Raw genomic sequence first — 10,992 nt, forward strand, 5'->3', positions numbered from 1 at the left:
CATCTCTAATTCTCTCTCTCTCTCTCTCTCTCTCTCTCTCTCTCTCTCTCTCTCTCTCAACCTTAATTAGTAAGAAATGTAAACGAGAATAAAAGAGAGATTGCTAAGATAGAGAGAAAGAGAGATGTGGAGTGGAAGGGGAATCTAGATTAATTTTTGTATCCTAAGAAAAATCTAAAACAAATTACGACCAAGGGTATTAAGAATATGAGAAACTAATAAGAAAAGACAATGAAGGATGATGATAAGGGAAAAAGAGAATTTAAATAAAAAGAATAAGGAGAATGGAAGGAAGGAGGTGGGTGGGTTTTTGAACTTAGATCAGAATAGGGTTTTAGAGTTTAGCTTAGATACCATGTTTTTTTGGGTGAATAAAAATTTCATTACCAAAAGAGAGAAGAAAGGAGAAATACAAAGGGCCCCACAACAGGAGGGCCAAACCAGCCAGCCTAAGCAATTGCCGGAGCAACCAAGGAAATATTGGAGAGACCCCAGGACTAAACAATGGTCCTGTTCCTAGGGGAGTCTATACAAGAAGAGGGGGGAAGAAGAGATAACTTTGCTTTAATTTCAAAGGAGATGGAGTCCCAAATCTTCTGGTAAGTCCGAGAGTTGGAAGTCCATTTTCTCAAATTTTGCTCCATCCAGATATGGTTGAGGGTAGCACAAAAGGCCAACTTCCCGACCGCGTCACAAGTGGTGGACCCAGCAAAAGTCATTTCAATCCAAATCCATTCTCTGGAGAAGGGAAGGATGCGTCTTCTGGCAGGCCAGCATTTGTGAAGGACTCCCTTCCAAATTGCAGTAGCAGTTGGGCATTCAAAGAAGAGGTGGTTCAGGTCTTCATCGTTGTTCCAGCAGAGGCAGCAGGCACGAGAGACTAAGATCTGGCGGCTGCGAAGAAAAGCTTGAGTAGGGAGACAGTTGTTGAAGACTCTCCAGGCTGTGAAGCAGTGCCTAGGAATGTGGTGCCTGAACCAAAGAAGTCTGTGCCAAGAAACCAAAGGGCCTTTCAGACGAATAAGATCCCAGGCAGCCTTTGAAGAGAAGGAGCAAGAGCTGTTAGAGGACCAAGTAACACAATCTCCTCTAGAAGCAGCCCTTCGAGTAACCGAGTGAAGCTCATTCCAGAAAGGGGTGAGGATGGGGCCAGATGTTGGAGGAGCCCACCCATTGTGATGAAGAATATTGGCCACCAAAGAAAGTCTATGAAGGCCTGAGGAGTAAATGGATCTTGGAGTAACCCGGTGAAGGAGAATTCCCATAGGATGCCAGTTGTCAAGCCAGAGGTAAGTAGATTGACCATCACCAATGCTGGAGCGAATGACTTGAAGGACCAAGGGCCGGCTGGCAAGGATTTTCCTCCAAACCCAAGAAGCATCGGGAAGAAGCGGGAAGCGATCCGGATGGAATTGTGGCGAAGGGCCCAGTAGATCCAATCCACCCAAATGCTCTTTTTTTTTTTTAGGCTATCTTCCATAGAAGCTTGATGATGCCAGCTGAGTTCACTTCTTTAATACGCCGAATACCCAACCCCCCTTCCTTCTTGGGAAGGCACACAGCAGCCCAGCTCAAGGGATGAAGGAACCTTGTGGGGTCAGAGCCCTTCTAAAGGAAGGAAGCCAAAGAGCTTCCATAGCCTTGATAGTAGACTGGGGAAGATCATAGACACCCGACCAGTAGATATAAGAGGCTTCCAAAACAGATCTGATGAGGACCAACCTGCCAACATAAGAAAGAAGCTTGCTTTTCAGAGTCAAGTCTCTTCCGGATCATATCCAGAAAGGAGTACAATGGTGGGCAGAGAGCCTAGCGAGGATCAAAGAATTCCCAAGTATTTGACAGCGGTGACCCTCAAGGAACCCGAGAGATGGCGAGGAAGCCGGCTTTGTCTATTTGAAACTCAAAGAAAGAAGATGAGAGTCTTGGAGGGGTTTATGCGAAGCCACGATAACTCTTTGAATTGATGGAGGCAAAGCAAGATAGACTCTAAGGAGGCAATCGATGCCTTAGAGAAAATCATCAAGTCATCGCAAATGCCAGTGAGTGAGCTTTAGGCCTTTACACTTTGGCAAAGGAATGATGAGTCTGGTCGATCTGAAGTCTGAATTTGCCTGGAAAGGATTTCCATGGCAATAGTAAACAAGTAAGGGGAGAGAGGGCAGCCTTGTCGAATCCCCACGAAGCTCCAAAGTACCCTGCCGGACTGCCATTGACCAAAAGCGAGAACTTTGGGAAGAGATGCAAGGCGATCCGGTGAACAAAGGGTAAAGGAAACCCCATTTGAGTCATCACTTGAGCAATGTAATCCCATCTAAGAGAATCAAAATCTTTGTGGATGTCAATCTTCAAGAGCAACGACGGAGAGTGATTCTTTCTATCAAAGCCTCGACAATATCATTACACAAAAGGATGTTATCGAGAGATGTTCTGCCGGGGATGAAGGCTGTTTGGTTGTCGCTCACCAATAGGTCCACTACACTCTTGAGTCTTCTAGCAAGAATTTTTGCAATAAATTTGTACAGAAGATTGCAAAGGGCAATGGGCCTAAAGTCATTCATGGCGGCAGCACCTTCCTTTTTGGGTATGAGACAAAGGAAGGTGTGATTGATCCCATTAACTTGGTTGGGATTAAGGAAGAAGCTCTCAATGGCAGCAATAAGGTCGGCTTTGATGATGTCCCAAGCAGCTAGAAAGAACCCCATACTAAAGCCATCCGGGCCAGGAGCTCCATTAACCTTGAGGGAGTGGATAGCTTTCACAATTTCTTCTTCTTTGGGGATAGCACTTAAGGATTCCAAAAATTCTGGAGCAACGAACTTGTTGAGCAAATGGTTAGGTATAGGGATGTGATCCTGTTGAGGCCCAGAGAAAATACCTTTAAAGTGTTGCTTGCTAGATCTTTAATATCCTTGGCGGTGTTAACAGAGAGAGCCATCTGTCAGAGAAGCTGGACAATAGAGTTAGCATTAACTACGGCTTTGACAGCCGGTGGAAATAAGCTGAGTTAGAGTCACCCAAATCCAGCCACTTGATTCTAGATTTTTGCTTGAGAAAGCTTTCTTCCCTCGCTAGTAGGTGGAGAGCTGGATAGAGACTTCTTTTTCTTCAACAATGAGGATTCATTGAGCAAATCAGACGCAGCCTAGATTGAATGGAAACAAGTCGTCCTTACACTCTTTAACTTGAACAGTAATGTTGCCAAAGATGTTTAGGTTCCAGTCCTTTAGGGCAGCCTTGACATTCTTGAGCCTCTTAGAGAAGGCTATAAGAGGGGTAGAGAAGGCATGGATAGGCTTTTGCCAAGCTTCAAGGACAACCGGGAGAAAGGTTGGATGAGAAGACCACATGTCAAAATATTTGAAGGGTTTGGGGCCAAAGGAAGAAAAGGGCTGGATAGCAATCGAGATGGGAGAGTGATCAGAGATGCCTGGGTTTTCAAAAGAAGCATGGGAAGAAGGGAAGGAGTTAAGCCACTCTTCATTGACCAGAAATCGATCAAGCTTGCAAGCAATTCTACTGTTTCCAGACCTTTTATTGCTCCGGGTAAGGGGAAATCCACTCCATCTGAGATCATTAACAGCTATGTCTTCAATGCAATCATTAAAAACATTCATAGCATCCAGGTCAATATGGTCACCCCCTTGCTTTTCATTACAGTAGCGGATGATGTTGAAGTCTCCTCCAAGACCCCAAGGCGGGATCCAATTTGGCTAGCAAGGGACCTGAGATCAGCCCACAAAGAAGTCCTAAGAGCAGGACAGTTTTCAGCATAAATAACTGAGAAGAAGAAGGAAAAATGGCCTAAGGAGTCGAAGAATTTGGTATGAAGGTATTGAGACGAGGAAGCAGAGAGAGAAATAGTAATTTTTTTGGGATCCCACAGAAGCCAAATACGGCCATTGGTGTGGTGGATGTAGTTGGAAAGCAGAGACCAACCAGGAGCAACTGAGGCGAGGATTTTGGAAGAGTTGGGCTCCTTAACAAGGGTTTCCAGGAGGCAACAAAAACTCGAACGAGAAGATCTAATGCGGGAACGAACAGCAGCCTGTTCATTCTCTTGTAATAAGGCAGAATTACAAGAATGTCCTTGTACAGCCAACTATGCTAATAACAGGGAATAAACAAGGAAGAAAAACACCCAAAACTACCCTTATCAGGTTACATAAGTCAATAGTTTTGTTATGGTTTGAAGATGGAAACCTTTATTTAAGTATCACACATTGAAAATCTTCTAAATCCAAATTAAATTGCTCATTTAGCCGTATGATCATGGGCATCTTGTTAACGTTATTAGAAGTTATGTAATAAGGGTAATTTGGGAACTAGCCTAATGCCTAACTTCCTTATTATGTATTTTCTGTTTTTTCTCTTTTACCTCCCTAGGGAGTTGAATGTAATTTCCTCATAATTAGTAATGGAGTAATATAGGTGTATTGAGATGTCTCTCAACATACAACACATTCTACCGAAATATTTCTCCCTTTTCTCTCTTGTCTCCTTCTTCCTCCTCTCTTACTTACTTTCTTAACCTAAAATCTAACTTGGTATCAGAGTGAAGGTTTTGAGAGTCGCATTCAGCTTCTTATCCCTTATTTTTCCTTCTCTTTGAAATCCTTTGTGCTGAGAGTCGGATTCAGCTTCTTATCCCTTATTTTTCCTTCTCTTTGAAATCCTAGGGCACAAAGGATTTCAAGGAGAAGCTCCCTATGTAAAAAATCTGTTGAAAGGAGCATGAAATAGGTTCAATATCACCTATTCTTGTGTTTGCAACTGCTGCTTGAGCTTGGATGAAGCTCTCTTGATGATTTGAAGTCTTTCTAGCTACTGCTAGAGTTACCGCCAGCTCTAAATTGCAGTCCCTGTATCTCTCTCTCTCTCGGCATGGGTTTGAGGTTTGGAATGGGCCACTACAATCGCCCAAGGGTGTTGTTTAAGGCTCATATGCTCCTTCTTGCTGCTTGAAGGCTCTATATGAGCACAACTCCTTTTCGTGGAACTCTGTTTTCTGCCCAGGTAAAGCCGAGAATGCCTGATTTCTGTTTTTCTTGCATTTGGACTGCAATATGCTGCCTCCTTTGTTGAGTAATGCTTATGCACAGCTTTTGTGAAGCCATTAAACTTGTTTAAAGTGGATGTTACTCTTTGGAGAGTATTAGAGTTAAGTGTTATCAAATCTGTTTCTGTTTTTTTTCCTTGTGTTGGGCTCTTTTCTGGGTTGAGTATGTACTCCCCACTTGGATTGGTATCCTAGTTTATGGCCAAGTGCCTTTTTCCCTACAACATGGTTGATTCAGAGATTTGTGGGCTTGGTTCGGCTGATTCACAGCCCACACCAACAGCCCCTGAAGTTGTTTATGAGAATTCACATCCACAGATCTCCATTGTGAAGCATCATAACACCAATTATTTGGACTAGTCACATTCTGTGAAGCTTTCCCTTAGAAGCAAAGGGAAATTTGGATATATTACTGGTACTATTTAAGGCCCCAGAGTCTGGTTCCCCTGCCTATGAGAAATGGGAGACAGAAAACTCCATAGTCATGACATGGCTAATATTCTCTATGAAGCCCGAGATTGGAAGAAGATTTATGAGAAAAGAAACTGTCAAGACAATTTGGGACAATGTCTCCCAGACATTTGACAGGAATTCAATGAGGCAAGGTGACAAGACTATTTCTGAGTACTACAATGCTTATATTAGTCTCTTGGAAGAGTATGATGACCACTACAGAGACCTTTAATTGAGCAATCCAGATAATGAAGCAAAGGTATATCTTACTCTTGAAAAGGAGTGTGTCTTCACTCTACTTGGTGGCTTGAACCCTGACTATGAACCAATCAGGCTCCAGATTTTAGGCTAGTCCCCTCTTCCATCCCTTGATGAGGTTTGTAGCTACTTACAGACAGAGGAGACTCGGCATGTTGCTATGAAATTAGTTCCAACAGCATCTCTTAAAAAGTCAGCCCTTTATTCTAGTTCTTTCCGAGACACTCGTGGTAAAGGCCAGGGGCCTAACCATGGGGAAGACAGAGCTGTTGAGACAGGTGGTACTAATGGAGGTGGCAGAGACAGGTTTAAATGTGATCATTGTGGGAGATCTGGACATACCAAGGATAGGTTTTGGACTCTTCATGGCCGTCCTAGTACACGGGGGTGGTGCTCGTGGTGGTCGTAGAGGGGGAGCTCGAGGAGCGCACTTTGTTATAACTGAGGCAGATGCTACACAGGATGACTCTACTTTGGCAGACGCAGTGTTTCGCAGGGTCATGTCACAGCTGAGCACATCTCCAACACCCACAGTGGCTGGCTCCTCTTCATCCTCAGCTTCTACTGCAGCCCAGTCTTGGGTCATTGACTCTGGTGCCACTGACCACATGACTAGTACGTCCCATTATTAAGATTCCTATACCATTTGTTCTGGTAAGGATAAGGTTCGGGTGGCTGATGACTCCCTTTCTTCCATCTCTGGTAAGGGCAGTATCCCCATTACATCATCTATCTCTCTTACTTCTGTTCTTCATGTCCCTAACCTTACCCTTAATCTTCTATCTGTGAGTCATTTGATTAAATCTCTAAACTGTTGTGTCACTTTTTTTCCTTCTCATTGTCTGTTTCAGGATTTGGTGACGAAAAGGATTATTGGCAATGGTCGTGAGGAGCAAGGCCTTTATCTTTTTTAACCTTTTTTATCCATAGCTCAGTCCTATATGTGTGGACGTAATGATAGTAGTTCTGTGAATTCTGTTATGTTATGGCATCGTTGTCTTGGCCATCCATCTTTTGTTGTAATGAGGAAACAATTACCTCTATTTTCGTCTATTGCCTCTTCTCATGTTTTTCAATGTGAACCATGTATGTTTGCCAAACACTGTCGTTCACCTTATCCATATCATAGTAATAGATCTGCTTCTCCTTTTCATATCATAGTAATAGATCTGTGTTAGATATATGGGCCAGAATACTGTGGGGGTGTTCTGGACTTTTTGTCCTTTGTTATTGTATTTGTTTTTGTATGTGGTTTAGTCCTACATTGCTCATGTACATATTTTTACTGTTTCATTACTCTTATAAATAAAGAGGTGCTTGGGATGAATAGATCATCCAAGCCTTACCCTAATTTCAAATATCTCTACATGGTATCAGAGCAGATTTCAAATTAGGGACCAACACCCTTTGATTTCAGTTTTTTTCTCTCCCTCTCTCTCTCCCTCGATCTTCTTCCCCTCTCTTTCTTTCTCTCTTCTCCCTTGTTCTCCATCCCCATATAGGGCAGCACTGATGAGGTGATCATGCGATCCAGTTGCTGCCCCCATTACCTCATTTATGCTCCATAATTCTGCTCAATAGGAACAAGCCAAAACTGCCTGCGATATTGGTTCTTCAGTTTTTTTTTGGAGATTGCTTCTACAACAACTACAAGGAATCAACTCCTCTCTTTGAAGACCACAACCTGCTGCAGGATTTCTCTTTTATCGGTTCAGTTCTTATCTCACAGATTTGAAGACCTCCTTGAGATCGATTCCACCATCACAGGGTTTTTTCCAAAACCCTGACACCTATCGATCTTAGGGCTGCTGCTGCCCATTGGAACTGACTTTCTGCAGGTTATTTCTTCCATTATAAAGGGTCAATCGACTTCAATTGAAGCCAGTTTTCTGCAGTTTTTGTGCCCCTTTATTCCCTTCATCGATCTCAACAATTCGGGGTTTTTTTCAAAACCTTGACAATATCGATATATGGCTCTTCCTTTGCTGCTGTTTCTGATTTTTGGAGAGTTAATTCAGCCCTTAATTTGAAGATATTATTGGGCTTTTTTGCTGCCAGTATGGGTGATTCTATCAATTCTTCAGCTACTTCGGATCAGCCACTTAATGATGGTCACAGCAAGACAGACTACCACAGCTTTCCACCAAATCCTATTAAACTTGATGGCTCGAATTACCTTTTATGGTCCAGATCTGCCTCTTTTGCCATTGCTGGCCGTGGTCTCACCAGCCATATTAATGGCACTAGTGTTATGCCTATTGAACAAGGCCTTGCTCAGGAAAGGTGGCTTGCCAATAATGGTGTTCTCATGTCTTACTTGATTGGCTCTATGACTTCAGATTTGCAGCATAACTTTCTTCTTCTAGACACAGCTGCACAGATTTGAGCTGCTTGCAAGGAAACCTACGGGCAGCTTCGTAATGATGCCCAGGTATATGAACTTAGGAAGAAGGTCCTTCATACCACTCAAGGTGAACTTTCCGTTTCGAAGTACTATGCTACTCTACACAGTCTGGGGCAACAATTAGACCACTTCTCTGACTTCCACCCAACTACAATTGCTAATATTGCTTCCTATAAGAAGCATGTGGACAAGATCAGGGTCTATGATTTTTTGGCTGGCTTAAATGTGGAGTATGATCAAATTCGTGTTCAAGTGTTGGGCCATAAGCCTTTTCCCACATTCGAACAATCTTATGCCTTGGTGTCCTCTGAGGAGAACCGTAGGGCTGCCATGTTGCACCCTCCTATTACTGACAGATCAGCTCTCAAGGCTGCTGCCCCTGCCGCTCCTGCACCTAGTGGCACTGCTTCTTGGTGATGTTGTGAAACAAGTAGTGAAGAAGTTGGAGCCAGATGTGTTAGATTTTAGGTTGAAGAAGGAGAATAGAAGAAAGAGAAGAGAGCAGCCACGGTTTTGGTGTTCAAGTGTTATCTCTCTAACCTAGAGACTAACATGCTTATATTGAGAAGAATAGTAAATTACACCAAGGCCCTTGGACTTATACAAATGATAAAAAATAAGAAAATAATACAAGGGGATATTTACACATATACCCCCTGATACAATACAACCATTCTTAACACTCCCCCTCAAGCTGGGTGGTATATGTCATACATACCCAGCTTGTCTAACATAAAACTAAAGTGATTGGAGCCAAGTCCTTTGGTGAAGATATCAGCCACTTGTTCATTCGTCTTCACAAAGGGAGTACAAATAGCCTTAGAGTCTATTTTCTCCTTAATAAAGTGTCTGTCAACCTCAACATGCTTTGTCCTGTCATGTTGAACTGGGTTGTGAGCAATACTGATGGCTGCCTTATTGTCGCAATATAGACTCATAGGTTCAGTTGTCTCAAACCCCAATTCTTGGACAAGCTTCTTCAACCACAACACTTCACACATACCAAGAGCCATGGCTCTAAACTCTGCTTCAGCACTTGACCTGGCTACCACTGGTTGTTTCTTACTCCTCCAGGTGACCAAATTGCCTCCAACAAAGGTACAGTATCCAGATGTGGATCTCCTATCAGAGATAGACCCAATCAGCATCTGTATATACTTCAATTCTCAAGTGACCATTCCTAGAGAAGAGAAGACCTTTTCCAGGGCATGACTTCAAATACCTGAGGATCCTATAAACTGCATCAAGATGTCCCATCTTGGGTGCATGCATAAACTGACTCACTACTCCAACAGCATAGGTGATGTCAAGTCGGGTGAGTGAAAGGTAGATAAGTTTACCTACTAGCCTCTGATACTTTTCAGCATCCACCAAAGGTTCACCACAATCTTCCTCTAGTTTGTGGTTTTACTCAATAGGGGAGGAGATTGGTTTGCATCCTAAGTAGCCTGTCTCCTTAAGTAGATCAAGAACAAACTTCCTTTGGCAAACATTGATCCCTTGCTTAGATCTTGAAACTTCAATCCCCAGAAAATACTTCAATAGACCAAGATCTTTGATCTCAAACTGCCGAGCCAAATAAAGCTTAAGCTTTGAGATTTCAGCTTCACTGTTTCTCGTGACCACAATGTCATCAACATAAACAATGAGAGCTGTAATAGTGCTGCCCTTCCTCTGTATAAACAATGTGTGGTCAGCTTGACTTTGAGTGTAGCCATTCTATAGGAGGGCTTGTCTGAACCTCTCAAACCAAGCCTTAGGAGACTGTTTGAGTCCATAGAGAGCCTTCCTAAGTCAACACACTTTCCCATTATCACCAGGATGCTTGAACCCAGGAGGAGAGTACATATATACTTCTTCTTCTGGGTCACCATGTAAGAATGCATTCTTTTGGTACAATGGCCAATCAAGATTTGCAGCCATTGAGAGAAGTACACGGATGGAGTTATGCTTGGCCACTGGAGCAAAGGTTTCCTGATAGTCAATGCCATACGTTTGTGTATACCCCTTGGCGACAAGTCTTGCCTTATACCTTTCCACAGTACCATCAGACTTGAACTTGACTGTGAATACCCATCTGCACCCAACCGGGATTCTCCCTTTAGGGAGTTCAACAAGATCCCAAGTGTGATTCTTCTCAAGAGCCAACATCTCTGTGTTCATTGCTTCTCTCCATTTTGGATCTGCCATAGCCTCTGTTACATTCTTGGGAATAGAGATGGATGAGATAGCCACAGTAAAGGCTTTACCTGTAAGGGAGATAGAATCATAGGAAACAAACTTGGTAATAGGATTAGTGCATGCCCGAGTTCCCTTTTGGTGAGCAATAGGAAGATCTAAGTCTGAGAATGGAGAATAAGAGGAAGGTATACCTGTCTCAACTGATGAAGGCTCAGGATGAGGAGGCGAAGAAGGATTTTGGCAGGTCTTCTGTATAGGAAGCCATGAAGCAGGATTTCTCCTATCCTTCGTAAACACCAATAACTCCCCCCGTTCTCTGTTTTCCTATACACTAGGAAGCTCCCCCTCAACAACAACATCCACAGAATTTTTCTTCCCTTTGTCAAGCTGGAAAGGAGAAATAGGAACAAGAGACGAGAAAGGAAATGACACAAACTCGGGAACCTCTTCACCTTCAACACCACCACCACACTCCCCCTAAAGAGGGAACTAAAAATACGGAATGTTTTCAAAGAAATGAACATCCTTGGAGAGGAGCCACCGACGGGTAGGAGGATGATAGCATTTATACCCCTTTGAGGTGGAGGAATACCCAAGAAAGATGCACTTCAGGGCCTTAGGATCCAATTTAGTGCGG

This window comes from Telopea speciosissima, unplaced genomic scaffold (genome assembly GCF_018873765.1).
Source record: "Telopea speciosissima isolate NSW1024214 ecotype Mountain lineage unplaced genomic scaffold, Tspe_v1 Tspe_v1.0171, whole genome shotgun sequence".
NCBI classification, from domain to species: Eukaryota; Viridiplantae; Streptophyta; class Magnoliopsida; order Proteales; family Proteaceae; genus Telopea; species Telopea speciosissima.